At 36.7% G+C, this 27,792-nt stretch overlaps 1 long non-coding RNA gene across 1 annotated transcript; it reads right to left on the reverse strand.

Annotated features, from left to right (window-relative positions):
- Positions 1 to 19,688: 19,688 nt before the first annotated feature.
- LOC132111147 (uncharacterized) lies at positions 19,689 to 25,008 on the reverse strand. Its single transcript, XR_009424741.1, has 3 exons — positions 24,525 to 25,008; positions 20,716 to 20,920; positions 19,689 to 20,101 (listed from the first exon to the last, which is right to left on the reverse strand). It is a non-coding gene; the product is annotated as an uncharacterized LOC132111147 (long non-coding RNA).
- Between the last annotated feature and the right edge of the window lie 2,784 nt (positions 25,009 to 27,792).

The following is a 27,792-nucleotide window of genomic DNA, read 5'->3' on the forward strand; positions in this document are numbered from 1 at the left end:
CTGATGACACCCAGATATATATTCACTCAAAATCTGATGTAAATGTGGCTGCTTCACATCTTTCTAACTGTATCACAGTTATCAAAAATTGGATGTCTGTTAATTTTCTATGTCTAAATAGTGATAAGACAGAAGTGTTGCTTATCGGTTCGCCTAACCAGTTATGCAAAGTGAAATCCGTAGCCTTGCATGTGGATGGGTCTGTTATACAGTTTCAATCTAAATTAAAAAAACCTGGGTGTAATTTTCGATTCTAATTTAACATTTGATCTTCATGTACGTAATACTGTTAAAGTTTCTTTTTTTTCATCTCAGAAATATATCCAGATTACGGTCCATGCTGCCTTTTTCTGTAGCTGAAAAATTAATCAATACTCTGGTTTTCTCTAGAATTGATTATTGTAATGCCTTGTTAGCAGGAGCATCAAAATGTATTTTGAACAAACTTCAGTGGGTACAAATCTCTGCTGCACGTATTCTGACTAGAACAAGACATAGAGATCATATAAAACCTATTTTAGAGACCTTGCATTGGCTACCTGTCAAATTTCGTGTTGATCTTAAGATTCTAATGTTGACCTACAAGGCATTAAATGGAATTGCTCCTCAATATCTTTCTGAGCTTTTAATACCCTACATTCCGACACGTAATCTTCACTCGGCCGACGCTGGTCTTTTAGTTGTTCCGGTAACGCACCTAAAAACAATGCGTGATAGGGTGTTGTCTTCAGTTGCCCCAAAATTATGGAATTCTCTACCTTCCGAAATTAGAAATCCACCATCCTTGAAAATGTTGAAATCTTTACTTAAAACGTATTATTTTAAGGAAGCATTTGGGTGAAAGATGATTTTTGTGATTGCTTATGTGATGTATTGTATGGGTTTAATATATGTCTTGGATACTTTTTAAATTGTTTTTAGGTTTGTAAAATTGTTTCTAATACTTTCTGTATTGTGTTTATCATGCCAATTTTATCTGTCTTAATTTTGCTTATGTGAGCGCTCTGTGAATTGACTTAAAAGCGCTATACAAAATAAAGTTATTATTATTAGATATGGATGTAGTTCAGCTTAATATAGTGTGGACAACTCTTACCTATAAGATAGAAAGGGAGTGATTTAAAAAAGAAAGGCAAAAAAAGAGAACACTCATTTAAAAATAACTCACTTCTCTGTTCATATAGTATATCTATGTGCATTATAAGCATCCGTATCAGTTCAGTTCAGTTCACTTTTATGTTCGGATTGTTATGATTTTGGACTTAAAATGTGATTGCAAAAACAAGCAGTGGTGATGTTATCTTCTCAAGTGGGTTTATTTCTTGCAGAGGAGACCTTTGTGCTGCACTGTACACTCAGAAAGAAACAAAGAGCGATATATAATAAAACAACAGAATTACAGCCTGAATGAATACACACATATACATAAATATGGGACACACACACATTCTCGCCCTGGGTTTTGCACTCACGTAGGGCCTTTATGGAGAGACATGAGTAAAACCAAATCAATTTCAGAATGAATCTGAAAGTGATTATATCTATGAACAGTGATCAGTTAGAGAAAAACGTACTGTGCCATGGTATAACAGTAATACTCACTCTCTCAAGAAAGTAACTCGTAGTCTTGAACGCAAATGGAGAAAAACTAACTTGGAAGTTTTTAAAATTGCATGGAAAAACAGTATGTCCAGGTATAGACAGGCTCTAAAAACTGCTAGGGCAGAGCATATCCACAAACTCATTGAAAATAACCAAAACAATCCAAGGTTTTTATTTAGCGCAGTGGCTAAATTAACAAATTACCAGACGCCACCTGATTCAAATATTCCACCAACGTTAAATAGTAATGACTTTATGAATTTCTTCACTGATAAAATAGATAACATTAGAAATACAATAGCGAATGTAGATTCTACAGCGTCTAAAACTTCAGTTTCATCCATCGCACCCAAAGATAAACTGCAGTGCTTTACAAATATAGGACAGGAAGAGCTAAATAAACTTATCACTGTATCTAAACCAACAACATGTTTATTAGATCCTGTACCCACTAAATTACTAAAAGAGCTGTTACCTGTAGCCGAAGAACCGCTTCTCAATATCATTAACTCGTCGTTATCTTTAGGTCACGTCCCAAAACCATTCAAGCTGGCGGTTATCAAGCCTCTTATTAAGAAACCAAAACTAGATCCTAGTGTACTGGCAAATTATAGGCCTATTTCAAATCTTCCATTTATGTCAAAAATTTTGGAAAAAGTTGTGTCTGCTCAATTGAGCACCTTCCTGCATAAAAATGATCTGTATGAAGAATTTCAGTCAGGTTTTAGGCCCCACCATAGCACAGAAACTGCACTTGTTAAAATTACAAATGACCTGCTTCTTGCGTCAGATCAAGGCTGCATCTCATTTCTAGTCTTACTTGATCTTAGTGCTGCGTTCGACACCATAGATCATGACATACTCATAGATCGATTACAAAACTATACAGGTATTCAAGGGCAGGCTCTAAGATGGTTTAGATCCTACCTGTCCGATCGCTACCATTTTGTTTACTTAAATGGGGTGTCATCTCATTTATCATCAGTAAAATATGGAGTGCCACAAGGATCCGTCCTAGGTCCCCTTCTATTTTCAATATACATGTTGCCCCTTGGTAATATTATTAGAAAATACGGAATTAGCTTCCACTGTTATGCTGATCATACTCAGCTATATATCTCAACAAGACCAGATGAAACTTCCCAATTATCTAAGCTAACAGAGTGTGTTAAAAATGTAAAAGATTGGATGACAAATAATTTTCTCCAATTAAATTCGGATAAGACAGAGATATTAATTATTGGACCAAAAAACACCACACAGAATCTTGTAGATTACAATCTGCAACTAGACGGATGTACTGTTACTTCCTCTACAGTCAGAAATCTGGGTGTTATATTGGACAGCAATTTGTCTTTTGAAAATCATATTTCCAATGTTACAAAGACCGCATTCTTCCATCTTAGAAACATTGCCAAGCTACGAAACATGTTATCTGTTTCTGATGCAGAAAAGCTAGTTCATGCTTTCATGACCTCTAGACTGGACTATTGTAATGCACTTCTAGGTGGTTGTCCTGCTTCGTCAATAAACAAGCTACAGGTAGTCCAAAATGCAGCAGCTAGAGTCCTTACCAGGTCAAGAAAATATGATCATATTACCCCAATTTTACAGTCTCTGCACTGGCTACCTATTAAGTTCCGTATCAGTTACAAATTATCATTACTTACCTATAAGGCCCTAAATGGTTTAGCTCCTGCGTACCTAACTAGCCTTCTACCACGCTACAACCCATCACGCACCCTAAGGTCACAAAACGCTGGACTTTTGGTAGTTCCTAGGATAGCAAAGTCCACTAAAGGAGGTAGAGCTTTTTCACATTTGGCTCCCAAACTCTGGAATAGCCTTCCTGATAATGTTCGGGGTTCAGACACACTCTCTCTGTTTAAATCTAGATTAAAAACGCATCTCTTTCACCAAGCATTCGAATAATGTATCTCTTAAATTGTGAGTGTAGTTGCATCTGCATTTTTATTCTTTAGCTTGGGTTAAACTAATTTTAATTTGTTGGATCAGCAGCTATGCTAATGATGTCTCTATTTTGTTTCTATGTTTTGCCACGGGATTTACATCCCGTGGTAACTAGGATTTACACAAGCTCCTGTCTGGATCCAGAACACCTGAGAAGAGATGATGCTGACCCTCAGAGGACCCCAGATGATGCTAACCTTGAATCAACAAACAGAACTAACAATTATTGCTACATGTGTGACTGCATCCTATAATTACTATTAATTAATAATATTGATAGTTCATCATCTAGCAGACTACGTCTTGTATTATTATTATTATTTTTATTTTTCTAAAATCCTGTCAAACGTGCACAAACTACAAGCTACTACTAAATATTGTAGAAACATAACTTTCTGTAAAGTTGCTTTGTAACGATTTGTATTGTAAAAAGCGCTATACAAATAAACTTGAATTGAATTGAATTGAATCAGTATGAAGCCATGGCGCAGAGTGTGGGATAAAACCAGCCTCGATTAATTAATCATTTCACTGTCCTTCACTGGAGCTTAATATCATCAGTATGCAATCTCAGCTGCAAAATCATTTTCTGCAATATGTTTTACTCTCATTGTCACTGACTGGAAGCAGTTCTCTCGTTTTACGGTTGAGAAATGCGTAGTTGCTAAAAGCAGGTCAGTGTTTATATGCTTTGCATGATCTGTTGTTCTTATTGGTAAATGGTCATCGTCTGACAGCTCGTCTCTATCTCTCCTCCGTTTCTCTCTCGAACTGTCTGCGGTGTTGTGATTCGGGTGAAGATGGTCTTGTGACAGATCAGGGGATTCAGGCTGGTGACATTCCTCCTGGCGAGCAGATCCATCCTGGGCCAGGGGTGAAAAATGCAGCGGCGCGCTGCTGCTCAGCTGCAGATGAATGGAGCTATCTGTCTTGTCACAAGGGGTCGGTGGGAGATCACAGCCTGTACCTGGTCTCCGGTGCTGATGCCTGCACGCCGTTTCCCTTTACAAAGGAAGAAACAAGGAAAAAGAAGAAGAGAGGGAGAGAGAGAGACACATCCAGACCCATCAAGCCCTTCTTCAGTCCCTCCAGAGCCCATCTCACTTCCCATCATCCCGCAGTCCTGCTGCCCTGAGCACAGGCTTTGACACATCTATATGTTTTTCCTTCTGACCTTTCAACGTCCTTTCTGTCAGCGCCTGTAAACCATGAGCTGATGTATGAGGGCAATTTTTAGCGGTGCCACTTGTATCTGAGTGATTGCGCACACTTTACATTTGGGGGGCCTGCCACCCTGCCACTTCCTCAACATGTCTTTATTTGCTTTGCTTGAGGTTGAGGCAGAGAAACTGAAGGGAAGGAATAAAAAGTGGATAGGGAGGGGACGGTGGAGCCCATTCTGAACAACCTCTGGGCAATAGGCCTGCACTTTATCAGTCCAGTGCGCTGAGCCCCAAGGCCAGGCCTGAACAATCACACCTTGGAAACACGTACTTGAACAAACACCAACATCAGTGCAAGAAACTTCTGTACAAACTGTGTGAATGGAGTAACCTGAGAACTGCTCAACTTTCATTGGAATGCTGATCTCGCATATTAATGTAATTCAGGGGTTTTCAATGGGGTCTTCACATTTTTATGGGGTTTAGCAGTCCAATTAAACAAAAATTTGTAGCAATGTCAAAATTAATGTTTAGATATACATTTCATTTTATTTACTTTATTTGTCAGCAATAAAGAAGATTTTACATAATATTTTTTTAGATGTTAAAGTGTTAATTTTGCAGAAATTACTAAAAATATTTATGTAAATGTTATTACTTTAAAAATAATAATGTTTTATTTACTGCTTTCTGGAGACTGAATAAAAGTTGGAATTAATAGGAATTTGTATTTATTGTGAAAAGTGAATTTACTTGAAAATGTTTCTGTTCAAGTTAATACATCTAAAATGACCCTGACAATGAAGATATGCTGTAAAAAAAAAAAAAAAAAGATTTATTTGGTCAAAAATACAGAAAAAACAGTAATATTCTGAAATATTATTACAACTTAAAATAATAGTTTTCTATTTGAATATACTTTAAAAAAAAATAATTTATTCCTGTGATGCAAAGCTGAATTTTAAGCATCATTACTCCAGCCTTCAGTGTCACATGTAACATCCAGTCTATCACATGATCATTTAGAAATCATTCTAATATTCTGATTTATTATGAGTATTGGAAACAGTTCTGCTGTCTAATATATTTGATGAATAAAAGGTTAAAAAGAACTGCATTTATTCAAAATAAAAAAAAAAATTCTAATAATATATATTCTAATAATATATTTTCTTTACCATCACTTTTTATCAATTTAACACTGAACGCTGAATAAAAGTATTGATTTTATTTAAAAAGAAGAAAGAAAAAAAATTACTGACCCCAAATTACTGACCAGTAGTATATATTGTTATTACAAAATATTTATATTTTAAAAACATAGCTTCTTTTTTTTTTTTTTTACTTTTTATTCATCAAAGTATCCTAAAAAAGTATCACATGTTCTGAAAAAATATTAAGCAGCAGAACTGTTTCCAACTTTGATAATGAATCATCATATTAGAATAATTTCTAAAGGATCATGTGATAATGATCCTAAAAATTCAGCTTTGCATCACAGAAATAAATGATAATTTAAAGTATAATAAATTTAAAAACAATTATTTTAAATTGTAATAATATATCAGAATATTACATTTTTTTCTGTATTTTTGATCAAATAAATGCAGGCTTGATGAGCAGAAGAAACTTCTTTCAAAAACATTAAAAATAGTAATGTTTCCAAACTTTTGGTCTGTACTATATATATATATATATATATATATATATATATATATATATATATATATATATATATATATATATATATATATATATATATATATATATATATATATATAAATAAGTTGAACTTATTTGATTTCAGCTAGTTTGCCAACATTTCTCATTTTCATTTATTTTTACTTATACAAAAATATTCTATACTGAAATAAAATTAATTAAAAAAAAAAATAATAATAATAATTATAATAATAATAATAATAATTTTAAAACACAACAAAATTACCAAAACTTTAGCTAAAATTAAAATAAAATAAATTTACATATTTTTCTAAACATAAAATTATATAAAATAACTTCTTTATAATATTACACTTAATATTTTTTCTCACACAGTAGGAATGTAATTGTACATATATATGTTTTTGTTTTTTTAAAGGACGTCCCTCACAACGGGATGGCAGATGATCTAATTCGTATGTGTCCACAATCTCACAGCAGTGTCAACCATAATCCAAAGAATAAATGGTGCTGTTCATGTCCTTTGGAAGATGCTGCAGAAAACTTGTGTACACAAGCATCACAGTGTCCCATTTTCCTCAGTGTTCTGCACTGTGAACACTTTCTGGTGACATATATTAACTGTCACATCCTGAACACTTGGGTCAGCTGCCTCTCTACTGTCCTCATCACAAACTCTGACAGCCTCACAAAGCAGTCATTGACTAGCGCACCCCCTTTGCTTTAGGGAAAACGAGCATAATAGAATAAGAAGGAAAGAGGAGTTAGCATCCACCACAAAACAAACACACACAAAACAAAACCTTACTCATCTTTTTCAGATTTTCTGTCTTCCGTTCACTCCCCTGGTTCTTTGTCTCCATATTTATAATTTAGCATTATGCCATTTTATTTTGTGCAGCTTGAAAATAACACTGGAATAAATATGCAGAACCACTCCTGTGAGAAAAAGCCTTTATATTTAAGTAGGTTAAAACTAATACAAACAGAACTGGAATTATTAATTATAAAAAATTTAAAAAAAAAATTATTAAAAAAAGGAGAGAGAGAAAGGCAAAATCTTTCTCTCTCAAAATCAATATAATTTGCATTTAGATTTTGAGTCGGATTTTCAGCAACTTGACTGTTTACCCCCTTCTTATGTTCTCTCAAATATCTTGCAGGATCAAAGGCTTTCATTAGGTTTAAATCCTTCAAGCATTGTTTGCCTCCTAGGTCTACAACAAAGTTCCCTCAGTGTGCCTGATTCAGAAGAATAGAGAATTAGTAATTCCTGGACTAATTTGACATCAAATTAGCCAAATTAGTGGAGAGGAAGATAAAAGTGACAATGGTGACTGGGGAAGATTGGCCATATGTAGTCAAGCTCACACTCCGATAAGGATAATGGCTAATCATAATAATAATAAAAAGTATTATTATTATTTTGTTGTTGTTGTTGTTGTTGTTGTTGTTGTTTTCCTGGACATGTGTAATATCTTAATTCATTACTCTATGGAACTTTCAAGGATTTTATATTAATTGATAGTATTACTACTTCTGCTACTAATCATCATCATCTTATCATTTAACAGTCATATTTTCAGTCAAAGAAATACCTCACATTTACAATTTATTTCCTTCTTTTTTAATATTAAATTCCCGCCAACTCCCAGAGAGTAATGAATTAAGATATATTATATGTCCAGGATATATTGTGGATATCTCTGTGGAATCGCACCTTTATTACAGTTGGCTTTATGAAATCTTCATTCAGATCCCTTCATTCACTTAGCTGCCATTCTTACAGTCCTATAAAATAATTATATCCTAGAATTACAGGTTTTAATCTAAGGTATATGCAATTGCTCATTGAAATACGTTGTCTTAATATGATCTGTCTGCTTTGAATAACTTGGTTTAAGCAATTGATCTTACTGACGAGTGTGTGTGTGTGTGTGTGTGTGTGTGTGTATGGTAAGGCCACAGCTGAAGGAAGTAGAGCACATGTTCACAGAGGTGTGTGTTCTGAGGACAGTTTTTAGGACCTGTGTCTCCTCCAAATTCACCTCAGCCTTTACCTACTTCCGAGCCATACACAAAGCAACTCATAGTGTTATGTGCACACACACACACACACAAGGACTCTCATGAGCACGGGTCAAATCCTACCTCGAATACAGTCAGTCGTTAAATTTCTGTAAAGAAAAGCATTTCATCTCAATCTGACTTTGAGAATTGAAGTGTGCAGATTTTTTATTTTCTATAGCATGTAAGATGAATGATCATGTAGAAAAAGCTGAATGAGTTCAAATTAGCAGTCAGAGAAATAATTACCTAAATTCTCATAGTGTAATTTTCTGTAATTGTAAATAATACAAGATCTCAAGAGCCCTATTGCTAGGATAGACTAAATAATTGTGATTTGATTCAATGTCACTTCCTGTAGATATAGATCTTTCACTTTAAGAGTCGAGTACCTGACAAAAAGTCTTAAAGATGATTTATTTGCATAATGAAGTTTGACAGGAAAATGATTTAATTACAGAATTGTTTAACTGCTTCTCTCAATCTCCCTCGCTCTCATTCATAATCAGATTTAGAGGCACATGCATACACAAACAATTAACAGATGGTATCACAGACAAAATTGTAAATGTACTCCTGTTATTCTCTACCAGCCTTTCTGCTTTTTTTTTTCTAAAGCTGCCACTGAATATATTTTTCCCATATAATGTCCCATATAATTTCCCATATAATTAAATCAAAATACTTTTTTAACCATTTTAGAAGACACATTAGCATGAGATTATAGTTTATTTTATTTTATTTTATTTTATTTTTTCGTCTTATACTGCAAGCGATAAAATACAAATCGATCAAAAACATATATTTAGAATTTTTGTTTTTTGAAATTTGCCATGAATATTGAATGAAAAACAGCTAATTACTAAAATACATTTTTTTTATAAAAAGTTTAAGCAAAATATTTAATTTTTATAGTTTAGTGCGTATTAAAAAATATGTGTGTCCTGTATTTTTTTTTTTTTTTAATGTATTAATTAATTTAATAATAAAATTAATTTAAAAAATTTAATTGGCATGTGGGGCCAAAACGGAATTTTTTAACCTCGTGTGTATATTTTGTGGCACAAAGAGCATAGGCTGGTAGGAAAGCTCTAAGGTGGAGATCAGAAGAATTGGGTTAGAAAAACAGAATGTGGAGGAAGTGGGGTGAGTGGAGGTTTGGAGGGGTGTAGAGGGGAGGGCACAGGGGCAAAGCAGTCATCAGATGAGGAAGATGACGGGTCGCATCCCCACGAGCTGCCAGATGGCACAGGATCAAAACCTCCAGAGGGGAGTAACAAATAAAAATATTTGTTCGCATGCTCCACTGAAACACACACGCATGCAGACGAGCATACAGAAATACACACGTGTGCACAGGCACAGACAAAACACACAGTTCCCTTGTGTCTCACAACCAAGCCGTCTATCTGTCTACCACAATATCTTCAGTCCTCTGTTGTAGCTCACAGCCGGGTTTTGTTTATCAGTCTTACATATTTCTCTCTCCATCTGTATATCACTTCTTTACGAGGTTAAGCATAACCAACACCCCCCAGCCACCATTAATTTTTTTGCATATTAACTTTTGTTGCATATATTGTGTGTAAAAATAAGTCCCGGATATCTAAAAGGAGTTACAGTGACCAAATTTCCTATAAATTTCACCTCTCAAGGCCACATGCGTCACTTTCGCAGTCAAAAGTATTACTCCATTTCGCTCATTTGCATATTCATAGTCCAGTTAGTAGGATTGGTCATTCCCACAAAGACTTGGTATGACTTGCGCTCTTGCGCCTGATGTGCCTTGGGTGCACATAAGAATAACATCTATGAATATGAATCGATTTTGTTTGTGTTTCATCAATGCAGATACCCCTGGCTCAACGACCCTGTGTCTTCATGGGTGCAGATTCGATGATGTCCTCTTTCCTGCAGAAACCTGTTCCGGGCCTGTGATAAGTTGGACAGAAATTCATGGGAGATTACCAGACAGGCCTGCAAAGCGCTGTGGCAGCACCCGTAATAGATATGCTTCAGCTCTAAATCCTAAAAGGCCCCGCTACATCTGTCAAGCATGCCCTGAGAAGCCTCCCCCAGTTCAGATGTTATCACCACTACGCCTGCATCAAAAGATTATTAGTGTCCACCCTGGAGGATGGTTATGTAGCACAGTTTGCAGGGCAACACAAGAAGTCGGCCAGACCTGGGGGAGAGCGAAGAAGGAGGAGTAGAAAAAGAGGGTGGGTTGAAAAGGAAAGATAACCTGGAGATAGTACATAAAAAGAGCTGCTGGAGGAAACAGGAAGGATGAGAGAAAAAACGGTGGCGGCATTCAGTACATACTCCCCCCTTTGCCCTCATCTGTCCAACTGCCTCCTTTTCCCCACCACCACCAGGTCCACTAGGCCAGCGAGAGACATGAAAAATCAGAATAGAGGTAGTGCGAGAGTGGAAGAGAGAGATAAGGAGAAGAAAAAGGGAGGAATAGAGACAGAGATAACAGAGTTTTGCCTCTCTGTGAGTCTGTAAGTGCCAGATAGTGTGTAGAGCTTGACTTTAATCTGTAGCCTTACCAGATCTTTATAGGGCTACTAGGCCTCTAGGAGCTCGGGGAAAAAACTGACACGAGCTGTCTTCTCCTCTCCCCAGCACTGCTTCATCTGGGCTCTATTAAAAAATTTAAAGAGCCTCCAGCAGGTTCTTAGCCCTGAAAATGGACAGTATCCAAGGAAGAGCGCGAGAGGGAGCTGAGCCGGGGGGCTCAAGAGACAGGCTGGGGCCTGAGCAAGCATGAGCCCAGACAGCTGCACCCGGACCGGGGGAAGGCACGGCGTGGCTCTCGCTCGGCGCGTCTGCTCCACGCAGCCGTAAGAAAACATGATTATATTATTATTTCAGGGCCTGCTCCTCGGCGCACGGATGGAGGCGAAGGGGAGGGAGTTGAACGGCAAGGCATTTAGGGGATTAGGATACGCAGCCTCCCAACGGGTCAGCTGCTAATCAGAACCCTCACGAGATTTCACCAAGATTTTCTCCTTATGAATAATTTCAACAAAGGCAGAGAAAACGGGCACATTATTTAGAGAGGGAGAGTCTTTAGATGTATTTTTCCCTGAATAAGCACGGGTACTCGAGGATTTCTAGCCCTTCAGAGCAACAGGGACTGGCTTATTAAATGCTCCTGCCGCAATGCCTGCAAGCTAGCCGAGATTAATATCAGCGTAACCTGTTACTTAATTCATTATGGGGATACAGGCTAATTTGATTTGATATTATTTTAATAAAGTTCTGTGATATATAAGATTGTTTCAGGCTATCAAAATAATTTTCCAGTTATTACAGTTATTCAACCAAGTCCTTTGATAGCAGCAGTTGGTCCTGGCCTGTCCTGAATACATTAAGCCTTGAATGATTCATCGCTGCTCAGATATATTAAGCTGGAGGAGCGATGTGTTGATGTGCTGATGTTTTCCACTGCTCTTTATGGGTGAGGGGGGGGGATATTTCCGCATGCACCGGGCTTGTGCGTGATGACATGGCACTCTGGGTGCCTGAAAAAAAACCTCTTCTTTTTCCCCTCTTTTATGCATTAGGAGTGCCATCGTTCATTAAAGATTTCTGTCGTGTATCGCTGAAGCCGTGGTGCTTAGACTGGATGAGCCGCGACCTAAACACGTGCAGCAGAAAATGTGTCTCCTCTGTGCAGGGGGCTTGTAAATCGATGCCATATAATCGCTTGGTCTGCAATGCTATATGTTAATTCAGCGAATCATGCTGACTGCAGGCTTTTAAAATATGAAATGCTTGATATGCTATTAAGATTTCCATTAAAACGTATGTGTGAAGTGGCCAGCCTTACACAATACTGTACTTTACAGTCAAATACAGCAATGCATTTTACAGTGTCTGTGTCATATTCACTTACATAATATAATAACAATGCAAATAATAATGAACACATTATATAATAATAATAATAATTTAGCTGAATGGACACAAATAGTTTTTCATTATACTTACTTTTATTATGTTCAATCAAATAACATGAATATATAGAACTTTTGCATTTGAAATTTTAAGTACTACACTTTCTAAGAGCAGCTTATTGCATAAGTAACATAACTTGCATAAAATAAAATATTTTATCTTAGGAGTATCTGAAATATTTGGTCAATTGAGATCATTTATGGAAAATCCTCTTTATTTCTTAACGTTATTATACAGGTGTAGCCTTACGTGAATTGGCCTAATTTTGATTTGCTCAACTACTATCCTAGTTTATCCTAATTTTGACTTTTTTTCCCCTCATTTGTATCTCAGATAAAAACAAGTGTTGTAAATTTGTGTTATGTGTGTCGGGGTGCAGTGCTGGAGGATCAGAGTCACCAAGCCTTTAAAGCTCTTTGTCTAGAGAGAGAGAGACAGGGAGGAAATGGCTGCTATTAAAGAGTCTGCAAGGGTCTGCTCTCAGTAAAACAACACTCACATTGTTTGACCCTGTCTGTGATCTCCCAGACCTTACTGTAGTTTTTTAGCCCACAGACTACCCACATAATCTACCAGCACAGCAAAGCCCTCCATTCAGTCTGAAACCAGCTCTCCCTTCAAAGAAAGAAAATAAAAAGTATACCAAAAAGAAACAGAACAAAGAATAAATATTATTGTACTTTTATTTTGTACCTTTTGTTTGTTTTTAGATTTCAAATTAAACACAATTTTAGTCTTTGGGTCAAAGGTCGACCAGTGACTGTAATGTTTTATACTGTGGCACTATATGCACATTCTTTGTGTCTGAGGTCAAATAAGAGCAAATTAGATCAAATCGGATTAATCTCTAATACTATTTATGTGTGTGAAATGTATTTTGGGTATACTTGGTTTTATTATTATTATTATTATTATTTTTGCTAAACAAAATGAAAGAAAATGGCATACACTATTGTTATATTTGATTTTATTAAGTAGTTTTATACACTTCCTTTGACACTTTTTAGCTTGACCACAATTAATATAACACATAGTGCTAAACTGTTAAAATTAATGAAACTGGTGTCATAGAACTAAACCAAAAAATGCATTTTAATGGGCAGCAGAAATTCCACTTAAAAATGATTTGAATTCATTCTTCTACCATGGCAGTTGATTTAAGACAAAAGGAAAAATTACCATACTGACCAAATACGATTAAAGAAGAAATGCTTCCAAAGAAAAGCATTCCTCTTGAAAGAACAATAAAATATATATTTATTTTCCTAAATCATTCTTTGAGAGAAGAATTTTCCATGGCAAGCAGCAATGATATTGCAGTTGATTTTTTCTTTCATTTTTTTGGGTCAAGTCCAAAGTGCTACTGACCACAGAGCCATTTGTCAATGGGAGACTTTGTTTGTTCACCTCCCTCATGGATAACTCCACTGAATATGGTCCTTACCTGATCCTGCTTTATTAGGCAGGTAGGTCACCTGAAGCTCCCGCTGAGGGGCTGTCTATCATGGCACATACCTGACTTCTGTAGTATTTGCTGATTTATTTCAAGAACAGTGCTTGCCCTTTGTTTTTGTTGTCTTGAGTCACAGGTTTAGCAGTAAGAAAGAATTTAATTACAGATATTACAGGGATTTAAGTGTGTTCAAGAAAACAACAGATAAGCGAAAGGTCAATAAGAGTACATTAATAGATTTTTTCTTAATGTGACTAAATATGTAATGTGTTACAAAACAAATGAAATAAGACAAGAAAGCTGTGCAGTTTTCAAAAAGAAAGATGTAAAGTGCCCCTAATGCCACCTGGTATGGCAATGTGTCATTCCTCTCTCCTCTCTGCATGCAGTGGCAGGTGATAAAGCACTTTTACAAGCTGCAGTAAAGCACCACTTGTTTGCTACCGGATAAGGGAAGATGTTGGCATCTTTTATGTACTATTATAATATTATTTTTGGTTTTGCATCCATATTTATTGCGTCTCAGTGTCCTTCACCCAAGGCAATGCAGTTATTGCGTGCAGGGATTGCATTGTAAAAACTTAATGCAGGCACACCATTGGAACGGGGGGACATCGACTGTCACCGCACACGCTGCCACACAGGTTTGAGTGCTTAACGCCTCATATAATTGGCCCTCTGTGAGAGACCCTGCTTTAATAAAAGAGGAAAGAAGTTTACAGTAGCACCGATGGGCACTGGTGCTGACCTCACTAGAACGGGCCAACCAAAAATAAATCTGAGTGCTTTAATTCTTTAAAGGGTCCTTTTATGCTCTTTTACAAAGTCTTGATTTTGTTTTGGGGGTATACTAGAACAGCTCTCATACTAGGTTGTTCGAAAAAGACATTATTTTTCACATATTTTACATTATTGCAACACCTCTCTCCTCAGTCTGGCATGAATGGCTCAAATAGTTCCTGTATCAAATAAAGGCCCACCTTCTGAAATATGAAATGTGCTGTGATTGGTTAGCTGGGCCAGTGTGTGTTGTGATTGGCTCCACTCGGCGCCTAGTCGGGAAATGTCATGCCCCTTACCACAGCTGCCTGCGAGCTTGAGTGTAAATATTGCGTCAAAATCAAATCAATTTGAGTGTGATTTAAACATGGATGATTGTAACCACTCTAAGTTCGCCTGCCTTGGGAAAGCTAGCGTGTCTCCGACATGGTGATATAACAACTTGTTGCCTTCTCTAGTGCAGCTCAACCAGGTCTCATCCCATTCGTCAATAATTGTGATATCACAAAAATCCCAGAAAATATGCGTTGTAGTCCAAATCAGTCATTCGTTGTAGTTTTTTAAAAAGTGATTTCTGTTAAATAAAATATGTCCTTTTGAATTGGATTTTGAACTTTGTTACATTGCAGATCTTTTTTATGCTCAAACAGCAACATTACAGAGTAAATAAAGTTGAAAATTTTAAAAAGAATAATAGCACCCCTTTAATATGGTTGCTCAATATTCTATGAAATACTTATAAAAAAATTATTTTAACTCCAAAATCATATAGCTGGGAGTAATAGTGGAGTAATAAAGAAGTTATTGACTAAATTATATCGATTGTATAGTCCCCGGGCATTGAGAGCTGACCTTGGAATCACTCCATGCCTTCTTCATCTATGCCTCCCTGCACACTGGCCACTCAATAATATATTACTTTATACATTTAAGCAGAACAGCAAATAGCTGCACAGTACAAGGTGAGGAATTACTGGTAAATTTTTTAGGCTATTTGCCTATAGGAACTTGGCAGCCCTGTGTGATGGGTGATTAAAATTGGTGTTCAGTTAAGACTTGATTAGGGGTTGCCATTCAACTGCAAGAAGAGAGAAAAAACAAAAAAGGAAATGAAAAGGAAAACAAGAGGAGGAAAAGGGTGGCAGGAACGGTAGAGTTTCTTTCAAGCTAAAGCCTGATTTATTTGCAAGGTTACCAGCAGAAACAATGGCCTTTGATTTGGTCGGGGTAATTGCTGTGCATAGACGCAACTGGCAGGACCTTTGTCTTGGGGGTGGAGACGGTTGCTGGGGGAGTGCTAAAAGGCTTAATAAACCAGGTTTCACCTCTTCAAAAAAAAATATAAGCAGTCCTATTTTCATTTTCATGTTATTACTGAGAAAGGATTCCATAAATATATTTGGCCACACTTTATTTTATCCCCAATTCTCGTTTATTAGCTAACAATTAACTATGACTTTTGACTCAATAAACTTTACATTTGGTGCTTATTAATAGTTAGTAAGGTAGTTGTGTAGTTTAGGTATTGCATAGTTTTAGGGATATAGAAAATAGTCGTGCTGAACATGTGCTTCATAAATACTAATAAACAGTCATTGTGTAATAAGCAGCAAGTTAATATTGAGAATTGGTCCCTATACTGAAATGTAGCCATATATTTATAATCATATTTATATTATATAGTTCCTGTGTCATCCACCCTCATTTGCATGTTGAGATGATGGTGTTTAAGGAAAGTAGTGGTTATGATATGATATTCTTTTAGTTCAAACTAAAACAGTTATATGACTATGAGGGATTTCGTGCATTTTTAATCCTGAGATTCTTGTGAATTTCTACAGGTTAATAAGGAATATTTTATTATTAATTTATTTAATTTTATGACTTACTTTATTTGTTTTTCCCACACAGTCTCGGACTGTCATTATATGGACAAAACATTTTTTTTTATGTCTCAAAAAGTATTTAGTGTTTCACAAAAAAAAGAAAGTCAGTCACATTTGGAACGACATAAGGATTAGTAAATGATGACAGAATTTTAATCTGGGGGTGAACTAACCTTTTTTATTTTTTTAATCTTTGGTTGTCTTTTGTTTATTTAACAAGGAGGTTATGTGATTGTCCTGAATGAGCTAATGCAAATGATGCTAGTGATGCGCGGCATTTGGATGAACTCTTATTAATGTCATACACGTCATGATGGCCTGGGGCTTGATGTGGTACGTCCTCTATCTTTTCTTCTCTCCCACCAGGTCAGGCTGTGTCCGGAGCACCTTTCTTCTTCCTCTGGCCTACATTCTGTTCTCCCAGCACAGCAGCTGACAAACTGAGCACAAGGTCCCTGGCAGGGAAGAACTCCTCATTTGAATCAATTATACATACCCTTCTCCTGAAGTCAGCCTGTATATTTCATGCACAGAGAGGATATTTTATGAGTTAATGTGTCCAGTTGACATGTTGCTAAAAGCTGTTGGCCTGTCCCCCTCGTTGCCTCCTGTTTTGGCTCTGAAATCAACTCACAAACGCTCCTGAGCCCTGGGCAGCTCAGCACACAAATAAACACACATGCACACACATATGCAGACCTGAGCTTATCTTCTGCCTTAAAGCCAGAGTATGTCTATGAAAGTATCACATGCAATGCAGCTAAAAGCAGGTACCCTCTATATGTTTCATACATTCAGTGGATCAGATCTGTTGTTTGTTATGTCAACACTTACTTAATAATAATAATATAATATAATATAATAATAATAACTTCCTCAGCTTTTGCAGCATTAAAGCGTTTCTCTTTTCTCTTGTTCTCTTTCCTTTGATTTAATTTTATTCACCTTTTACCCAGCATACAATAGGACATGAATAATTAATATGGTTGCATTGTTTGAGCGTTTGCCTGTTTTATTTGCACTGTTGTTGATGATTTGGCTACCACACTCAGTAACTTGTTGTCTTGTGATGTCAGGATGAGTTTGCTCCTCTTAATGCTTAGGTGTTTTTTTCCACCTTGACATGTTTGTGTAGCAAGTGATGGAGTCTATGTGTGATTGTTTGTATATTTGTATTTATTATTATTATTATTATTATATTTTTTATAATGTGCTAAATAGTTATAAACTCTTTTACAAACATTTAAGTTTGTTACTTCTTAATTAATTATTATATTGATGACAGATTTTAAGTTGTGGCAGCTTGCCATTTAAATTTTCTTTTTAAGTTACTAAAAAAACATTAAAACTGTTGCCTTAATGTTTTCAACTTCTTAAAACGCCCTTTTTTCCATTTGAACATTAACTTAATAAGCATTTTTATTTCAGAGATTTTGTTGGTTAGATCTATTAGTCTGTCTTCTCTGAGTGTTGCAAAAATAAACAAATAAACAAAATGAATGCATTACATACCTTTCTGAATTCATTTGTCTTTCTAACCCTTGCACCAGCTTGTTCAGGAGGTGTTGCCAGCATCTGCCATTTTTGCATAATGCACAAGGTGTTTGGAAAGGGGTCTGTTCTTGGATGGTACAAATTGCTTTTTTGACCTAGTAATTAACTTGGGAAAACACAAGGAAGAGCTCAGTGATGAAGCTTTGTGGCCATATTTTAACATGGCTGCATAAATTATCATTTATGAAACCATAATGCCCTGTTGCAGTGTCCTGAACCCATCAGAAGACACAGCCATATAATGGATGGGGTGTGTGCAGTCTTGCATGCAGCGTCCTGCATGCATAGCTTCTTTTCATGAAACAGGTTTATCTTGATGCATCTCCAGAGACATTCTTAAACATGACCTCACAGCAAAAACACATACACACGCACACACACACACAGAGAGAGAGAGAGAACGAACACAGATTAAGCACACGTAAAGAGGTGAAACATGCTCTGGATATGGCTGATTTGACACTGGAAACATTACAGATTGTCTTTGGAACAGCTGTCATTAGAGAGATGTAAAAACAGAAATGTAGTTAGAAGTGTCAGATCGATGATTCATCCCCGTCCATTATCGTGTTCCTCTATGCACAGAGACAAGGCTACATATTGCCCACCCCATCTGCAGGCTGGACCCACTATACTGGAGCACACCTGACACCCACATCACACACACATACACACACAAATAAAATTAGTTCCCCCAAAACTACCTTTCAGGGCACCATAATGTCATATCTAAAGCAAATTCAGTTGCGCTTTAGTCATAGAAGATATGCAATGATTACAATCCTTACTTTGAAATCCTAAAATTATTTAAAATAACAACAATGGCCAGTTAATAATGAACTTGCATCTTATGAACTTTCAAGGCAGCATTAGTCCCACCATAGAACTACTAACTCTTAGATTACAAAGCAACTTCGTTATCTGAAAAAAAAAATAATAATAACACTTAATAGATTAAAGAAACTAATGATATAAATTATAGATTACAATTATGGTTTCATAATGTATGTATTCTTAATCATGAAAATGTTGGAGTGATGATTTGAACTGGATGTAATAGCGCATGTTGTGTACACGTTACCATTGTTGAGTTGTCTAGCCACATAAGTGTAAACGTTCTTCTTGAGCGGAATAGTATTGGCTTGCCAGCCTTGTTTCATATTACTTACTATTTCATAAATTCTGAATGTTTCTAATAATAGTAACATTGCTAAAAACGTAATGGGATATCAATGTCTTAATATGTTAATTAATAACGTTAAGGCTAACATACGTGCTGTTAGTTTTTTAGTCTCTCTTCATATATTTGCTTAGTCTTAAAGGTTAACACAGAACCTAATTAGCCTGCTAGTTTAGTGTTTCCGGATTATTCTCTTTAACATGCTAAGAAAAGCAAAAGCAGATATTAAGACTATTCTGTTACTTACACAAAGTTAGTGTATGGCTTCAGAAGACTTTGAATGTAGAGCATGAATTTGATTCTTTGTTATATATTACATACTTTTAAAAGCAATTGCATGAAAAAGTGTTTCCAGTATATCATATTTAAACATTCTTTTTGTGTGTGTTTCACAGAAGAAAGAACGTCATACAGGTTTGGGACAACATGAGGATGAATAAATGCAATTTTTTTGTAAATGATACATAAGTGTTGACCAACCGCCTAATTGTTCACCCCATTTTGTAACACATATATAGCAGCTTAAGCATGTAAAACGCATTGTACAACAGCAGCTTATACTGTTGAAAACAGCTACACTAAGCCGATATGCAGTTTTCTCCTCTCTGGCCTTCACTCCCATGTGAACGTGGTATCTTCAATCCATCCAGAGGCGGAGAGAATATGCGTACGCTAGCAGCATGAGCCAACAGTGCCGCACATCTGAGAACTTTTAATTTTGCCTTTATTGTATGGATGATCCTGCATACAAGGAGCAAACAAGGCCATAATGGAGCGGCCAGCACCTCGTTGTCTGCCTAAAACCAGAGAGAGAAAAACACAGTGAAATCTTCAAAAGGAGAAGGGGTTGATGAGCTCCCTAAAGAGACCTAGGAATTGTGCTTTAAAAGAAAAAGATTTCACCAGTGTGTGCAATTTTAATTGCGCTCCTATTGCTTGCCCCCAGCCCCCTTCTTTCTCCCACTCTCTCTCTTTCTCATTCCCTCACTCAATCTGTCTGGCCTTCAAAGGGAGTCTCATTCACTCTATTTTAATTTCATAAAGTAACCCTGAGGACAAAAGCAGAACCACTCATGTGCAAAACTTCTTTATTTCAGAATGACATTACAGTGTTATTGTGGAGTATGACACCATGGAGAGCTACAGAGTCACTGAGAGCTGACTTTGGCTTCTCCCTGTGTGTAGAGTGCTCATCTACCTGCTGATAAATTTATAATGTGCTATGTAGTAAACGCTCACATAAGGTAATGAAAATTTGTCAGACCTTATCCCACTATCAGCTTTTTAAATATGGTTCATTGGGCCCTCTGCTTGTACTTCTGAATGCTTTTGAACAACATCAAGCTGCGTGCCAAAGCAGTGACCACAATTTTTGAAGAAAATGCTCTTGTTTCTGCAAGAATCAACTTGCCTGTCTCTTTGTTTGGAATTCCCCATCCTGTTTCCTCTCAGAAGCTCCTTATGGGCTGGATGCCTTTTGCCAGCATGCGTGTCTGTGTGAGAGCTGTGTAAGATGAGCGTGGCTCTGTGCTGTCCACCTTGCCCCACAGCGATGAGTTCTTTCTGACTGTAATTGCCATGCTTTGTTCTGGCTCTCCTTTATGTTGTGTGGCTGTAAAAGGATATAATAAATGTAGAACAGCAAAAAGAGGTCAAACCTGCATTGAAAAGTGCAGCAAAGGGAAACTTAAACCTGAACACAGAACCACTCTTTAAAATGGACTCGGCAGGATTCTAAATGGTTTCAACAGTAATGATATATTAAATCAAAGCTGACGACCTCAGGTTGATATAATAATGACCAGTGAATTATAATTAGTTGATACAGTTTATCTTTATACAATTTCATTTTGGATAAAAGAACCTGATACTATTTTTTTAAAATGCAAATTAGAGCATACTTTAGTTTAAAATGATAACTGTTGTAATTCGATAAACAAATGTTTGTTGGACTGTTAGAGCTGTAGTATTTTTCAAAATACTAATACTAATACTGTAACATTATATATTATAATGTAAAAATGCAATTATAGAAAATCTATATATTTTAAACTTCTAATCTGATACATTTTGTAATTAAGTAATGATTACAAAAGAGTGCATTTACATGTATAGTATAATCTAACACAATTATGCTTATCAAGCCCACATGTGGTCAAAGTTCATACAGTATGCCTTTAACTTTGTATATTTAATAGAAAAGTTCATAGTCTTTAGGCAAAACACAGTTGATTTTTTCCAGTTAACCTAAGATTGCACCATTCTGGTGGCTTATTCCATTTGCACATACCTGATGACAGTTTTTGTCATGGAACAAAAACTCTATTTAAATAAAGAAAAACCCTGACACAAACAGTTTTCTTGCATTGTTGGGCTTTCGTAATGAGCTGATTTGTTTGTAGTAATTAGCGATTTGTTGTAAATGTAAACACACACACTGTTAGCATGCTTTGTTATTTTTGAATCATGAGCTGGTTTGTTTTACATTTAAATTACATTTACATAAAAATAACATTTTAATTACAATATGTGTATGCATTTGGCAGACACTTTAACTTAAAGTGACTACAAGTATATACATTTCTCATTAGTTCATGCATTCCCTGGGAACCCATGACCTTGGCATTGCTTGCCTCTCACTCTATTGTATGAGCTACTTGAATGCATCTTTAACCAGTAGCTTCCAGTAGGTTTGGCTGTCATAATTTTGTTGAATATCAAACTTCATAACTTGTGTCATGCTTGTGTCATGCTCTCTGATGCTCTTTGAGAGCACACACAAATGCCTCAGGCAAAAATCAATGCACATATGAGTTTTCAGCTGTTTTATGATATATAATGAGGGTTAGCATGTAGGTCACATCACCGACATAATATATCGGTGCTCAAGAATGATCACATCTGTCTGCAGAAACACGTAACAACTTTAAGGAGCTCCAGACGTTTGGCAGGGGTTGGGGGTGGATGGGTGTTAGCAGTGATGGGTTTTGGCAAAGTACAGGCAACATTAGTGATGTTTCCAGATTCCAGGAGATTCTCAAGAGGTTAAATTCTGCACTTTGCCAACGCAATTGAACGGAGTAGTTTTACATTTACTCAGTCAAAGGGGTATTTGTTGAGTGTTTTATAAATCCAAAGCTTGGCTGGCTCTCCAAATAATTCTCATGTAATTTTCTCGTTTGAAAGAAATTATGAATTCTCTCCAAAGAGTTTATAAAAAAAATATTTAAAAAACGTGAAGGTTCTTGTGTTTTGTATTCTCCCGGTCTCATACTATTTCCCTGCGCTTTGGCTCGAGGTGACAGTGTGATGAGTGAGAAGCTTTCAAAGTTCTGTGGGGTTTTGCTGTTCAGAAGAGCAGGACCATTGATCAGGCAGCTCTTAGGCCAAGGATAAAATTCTGAAGGCAGGCAGGATTTGCAGCTAATGCTTCAGTCTCTCTGCAGCACGAAGACACACACACAACTCTCACCACAGCAATCATGATAGCCGAGTTGTGTAAGTGTTAATGATTATAGGGAGGCTTGCTAATTTTTTCTCCAGACGTTCCAATCAGAGGCTAGAACACGTTATCCTAACAATGTAACTAGCAAGCTCTAAATGCTGGCTTGGTTTAGGGTCACGTCAGGCCTCAAATTATCAGTGAATCTAACATTTTTTTTTAACCTGAACCGATTTTCATTTAAATGCACCTAGAGGGACTTTAAAACAAGGGAGGATGGGAAACGCAGATGTGCTCTCTCTCTGGTGTATGAAATGGATGTGGACATCCAGCTATGAGGAAGCCATCACTCTGGTTTTCTAAGACTACAGAGGACTGGAAAAAAAGCACTACAGGCCCATCATGGATTAGCCATCACAGGCTTAATTGGTTTGTGATCTATTTATAGAGTGATTTAGCTCCATGTTAAATTCCTCTGAGATGCACACTAATACAGTATGTATTTCATTAAGGATTTGCAGCATCTTATTCAAATGTGTTTTGACGAGTTATTTTTTTACAGTAAAGAGATTCATCATCTCATTAAAAAAATATGGATAAATAAAATGCATTGCCGGTGCATTCTTCAAGTGTCTTAATATGTTTGAACTAAACTTTAAATAATGTTATGCATTTATATGTATAATATAAATAATGTATATATTTTTTTATTTGTATAACATTCATCTAATAGTTTAAGAGCTGATGTGCAGTGTGTGTGTGTGTGTGTGTGTGTGTGTGTGTGTGTGTGTGTGTGTGTGTGTGTGTGTGTGTGTGTGTGTGTTTGTCAGTCTTATCGAGATGTCCTATTGATTGCAAATAGTGACTGAAATAGAAGGTGGAGAAACACACACCCATTCTGGTCTTTTTTTTTCTTTTTTTTATAGATAATATGTCAACGAGACACCACAAACCTAAATGAACAGATACAATTCCAAATACTGCAGGAATTTATTTTATTTTATTTTATTATTTTTTTTTTTTGACAATTCCATAATTATTTCCCAAAAATTGGTGAATTGATCATTTAAATGTGGATAAAACACTTTATTTAACTCTTATGTTAGAACAAATATGTGTAGTTCTGAAATGAAGCACTTGTTTTTAATTATTGTCTCTGAATTTATTCATTTTACTTCAACAACGCCCAGCGGGGGAAAAAAATATGTGATTTTTGTTTAGTTTTTTTCTTCAAAAAATGCAAACAAACGAATAAATACATTATATATTGAAAAAAATCCATTATTGACAAGAGTAAACTTCTACAGTGTGTGCATCAGCCAGGCAGCCTCGGCATTTATTTCTATTTTATATCTAGGGGATCTGAGACCCCAAACATGAGCAATATATCTCATTATATTCCTTGAAGCAGTTTATATATATATAAATATATATATATATATGTATGTATGTTTTACAATTATTCTGAGCCATTAAAAGGACAAGGAGTTTTTAAACAGAACATTTGTTAACATTGGGGGTAAAAGCACTGAGCAGAAGAGCAAGGATGCATTTACAAAAGTGACAACTAATTTTAGTCATAAACCTTGAAGAATTATGATAATTTGATCACTTGATCAAAGTGATTTATAAAAGGTGAACATATTTTGTGTCTTTTTAAAAGCTTGAAGTTCTTAACAGACTCACATTTTGACATTTTATAAGATTCGCTCTAAAGCACACAGAAATGTATATTTGTTAACTCAGCATATCTAATGGCATTGAGCCTTTTTACCTCCATTGCCCAACTGCTATTATACACGCTGGCCACTCTCGAAACCACCCACTGTTACTTGTGTGTCCACGCATCGTTTCCAGACATCAGTGCTGGGAGTTGAACCTGTTCCATGAATAAGTGATGGGGATGGGAAAAAAGAAAGAAAGCAAGTGCACAGGAGAGAGAGAGAGACTAGGCTCAAAGGGAAAGCAGGCAGGATATCCGTCAGAGCTTGCTGCACTTCATTGGGCATGAGAAGTGAGGAAGACGGGAGTAGGATGGGGACACCTGCCTGTTCTCTGGCCAGCAGAGCATGCCTCTGTCTGTCAGCTCTCTCAAGATGAGTTCATCTCACCTTGGGCAGGGCTGCATCGCAGGGCCGTCGGGGGCAGCTGGCAGCCCAGCCAAGTCCCACTGCTCAGGGACATGTCTGGCACACCCTGCCCGCTAACTGCCTGGCAAATGACTAGAGAGTGTGTCATTTGCCTGAACCCCGGAGTTAAGCTTCAATACAGTACAATTTATTTCCTGCAGACACAATATTTTTTTCATTTAATTATGCTGAAAAATTAAACTGAATCCCAAAACAGGATTATCACAAAATGTAGAAATGCACAAAATGCAAGTAAGATTCGTTAATATTAGTTAATGTATGAACTAACAATAAGCAATATATTTGTTACAGCATTTGTTAATCTTTGTTAATATTAATAAAAATTCAAATGTTCATTGTTTGTTCATCTTAGCTCAGGTCCATTAACTAATATTATTAGATTTTAATTTTGATTTGACTCCTGATTTTAATAATGTAGTAGAAAATGTTGAAATTAACTGAGATTAATAAATGCTTTTTTACAATGTCCTTGTTATATGAACATACTATAGTAGTAAAAGTATATTATGCATTTTACATGCACCTAACCCTAAACCAACCTTAATTCTAACCCTATACAAACACAACTTCGTATATATAATGCTCTTTTTATAATAAACAGATTATAGTTCATTTAGCCAACAGTTAAAAAGACACATTCGTTTTTTAGTGTGTGTGTGAGTGTGAGATTTACCTGTGACAGCCCTTCATATTTTGGCATATGGTGTGTTTTTGTGTCACGATTGATTATTCTGACCAGTAGGATATACTTAACGCAGAGAGCTGAAGTAGCATTTTTTTTACCCTGCTATATCCCAACATTGCAGTCAGGTCTTGTCTGCATTTGCACACAAACTCCTGCACACCAAGCTCAGGAGGCCCACAGAAGTTGCCTTCAACTATGGGTGCCATGCACCGTACTTTCTTGCTTTGCCATGTCAAAATGAAAAAGTAACAAAGGCCCCCAATTCCCCCGACTGCATTAATCATTCAAATGACGTATTGGCATTCTTCAGACTCGGCTGCCTTGCTTCCAAATTAACACCTCCAGGTTCAAGGGAATAGAAATTAACTGAATTATCTGGCAGGCGCAGATGTCCTACCATGGCCCCCCCATACACACGTGTACCCTAGCTGATTTAATATGCCCTAGGAATAGCTGTGATGCTGAAAAAGTGCTTATGGTCAAGAAATCGTTTATGACGTGTAACAGATAGTTCCCTGTCAAGGGAATGAGACACTGCGTCCTCTAGGGGTCGCTTTGGGGAACACCTAGTCGTGACCCGTGTCTGAAGCATCCTTTGAAAAACGCCAACGTGTTGGCCGGCGACAGCCTCTCACGTCTCTACCGGCGCAACTATAAATACGCGCCCGTACGACCCGTCACTTATCTTCTTTGTCTTCATTGACAGTTTTGTTTGAAGCGTGCATCTGAGTAACGACCAAAATGGTAAGAGCGATCTATCATTGTTATCATGGCATCCACTTGCAAGACGTTTAAACAGTGTGTGCATCCATGTCAGCGTTATTTGACACCTGATGACACACACAGTCTTTGCGTCGCGTGTTTTTGCGAAGAGCACGTGCGCGATGTCCTTGAGGGGGCAATCTGCGTGCACTGCGAGCGTTTTTCTGTGAAAAAGCTCCGCTCTTGTTTGTCTCTCTTTTTGAGGAAAGAGGGACAGCCATCTGGTTCCCGTGGCTCAGGTCCCGCCGTTGCCGAGGCACGGAGGAGAATGAGCTTGTGGGGATCACAGGTGGATCTCGCTGAGGAGTGTAGAGGGGGACTTTTCCTTTCACACTCTTCGGCGGTAGACGAGAGTGAACTTCAGGAGGAAGATGCGTTGTCATTAACCCATTCTGATACTGAAGTTAGTGCTCTGCTGGGTTCTACCCAGTCCAGCCCAGGTGAGCCTTCCATTCTTGCCTGACTTACATGCAGAAGTCGAAAAGGAATGGAAGAGGCCGTTTTCTTCTCGCATCCATCGGTTTCAGCATACGAGTTAGTCACACTGAAGGCATCAAGGGCTTTTTGACCAAGAAGGAGAGTGATGGGGTGCTGCGCCAGATGACCTGGCCTCCACAGTCACCGGACCTGAACCCAATTGAGATGGTTTAGGGGTGAGCTGGACCGCAGACAGAAGGCAAAAGGTCCAACAAGTGCTAAGCATCTCTCGGGGAACTCCTTCAAGACTGTTGGAAGACATATATATATATATATATATATATATATATATATATATATATATATATATAGATAGATATAGATATATATAGTGTAATTACATATTAATGTTTATAATGTATGCATGTTTACAATTCTTATGTTTGGTCTTTGCAAAAAAAAAAAAATTTAAAAGAAAAAGAAAGGGGTGGGGTTAATAAATTAGTCTGACTAGCAGAAAACAAGTGCAGACCCCCTTCTCACTGATGACTTCACTTTTGTTAATGCCTTACAGCATCCGTTGGAGTACTTCCTGCTGAAAATGCCACTTCATTCAATTAATTATTCTAATGATAGGCCACCACTCAACAGTGCTTTTAATACTTGCATAGGAGAGAGACAGATAGAAGGAAGGAGAGGGGAAAAGAAGAGAACCTAGTCAGTCTGTATTACAGCAGGAGTGACAGTAGTACAGCATGTTAAATATAGGTGGGAAGAATGGTGAATTACAGAGAAATGAACAATGAAACTGCAGTGACAGAGATTAGCTTCTCAGTATGTGATACAAAATAATCTAATTTATTTATTGGGTTATTGAAGTACAAATCTATTAGTATAATTTCCTCAACATTTCTTCAACTTCTTTATCTGTCAGTTTCTGCAATGACTATGTAAAAAAAAGTCATCCATTTATCTTTTGTGAAATGCTGGTTTTAATGTAATTTCTTTTTTTTTATGCTACTAAGTCA

This window comes from Carassius carassius, chromosome 30 (genome assembly GCF_963082965.1).
Source record: "Carassius carassius chromosome 30, fCarCar2.1, whole genome shotgun sequence".
Classification (NCBI taxonomy): domain Eukaryota; kingdom Metazoa; phylum Chordata; class Actinopteri; order Cypriniformes; family Cyprinidae; genus Carassius; species Carassius carassius.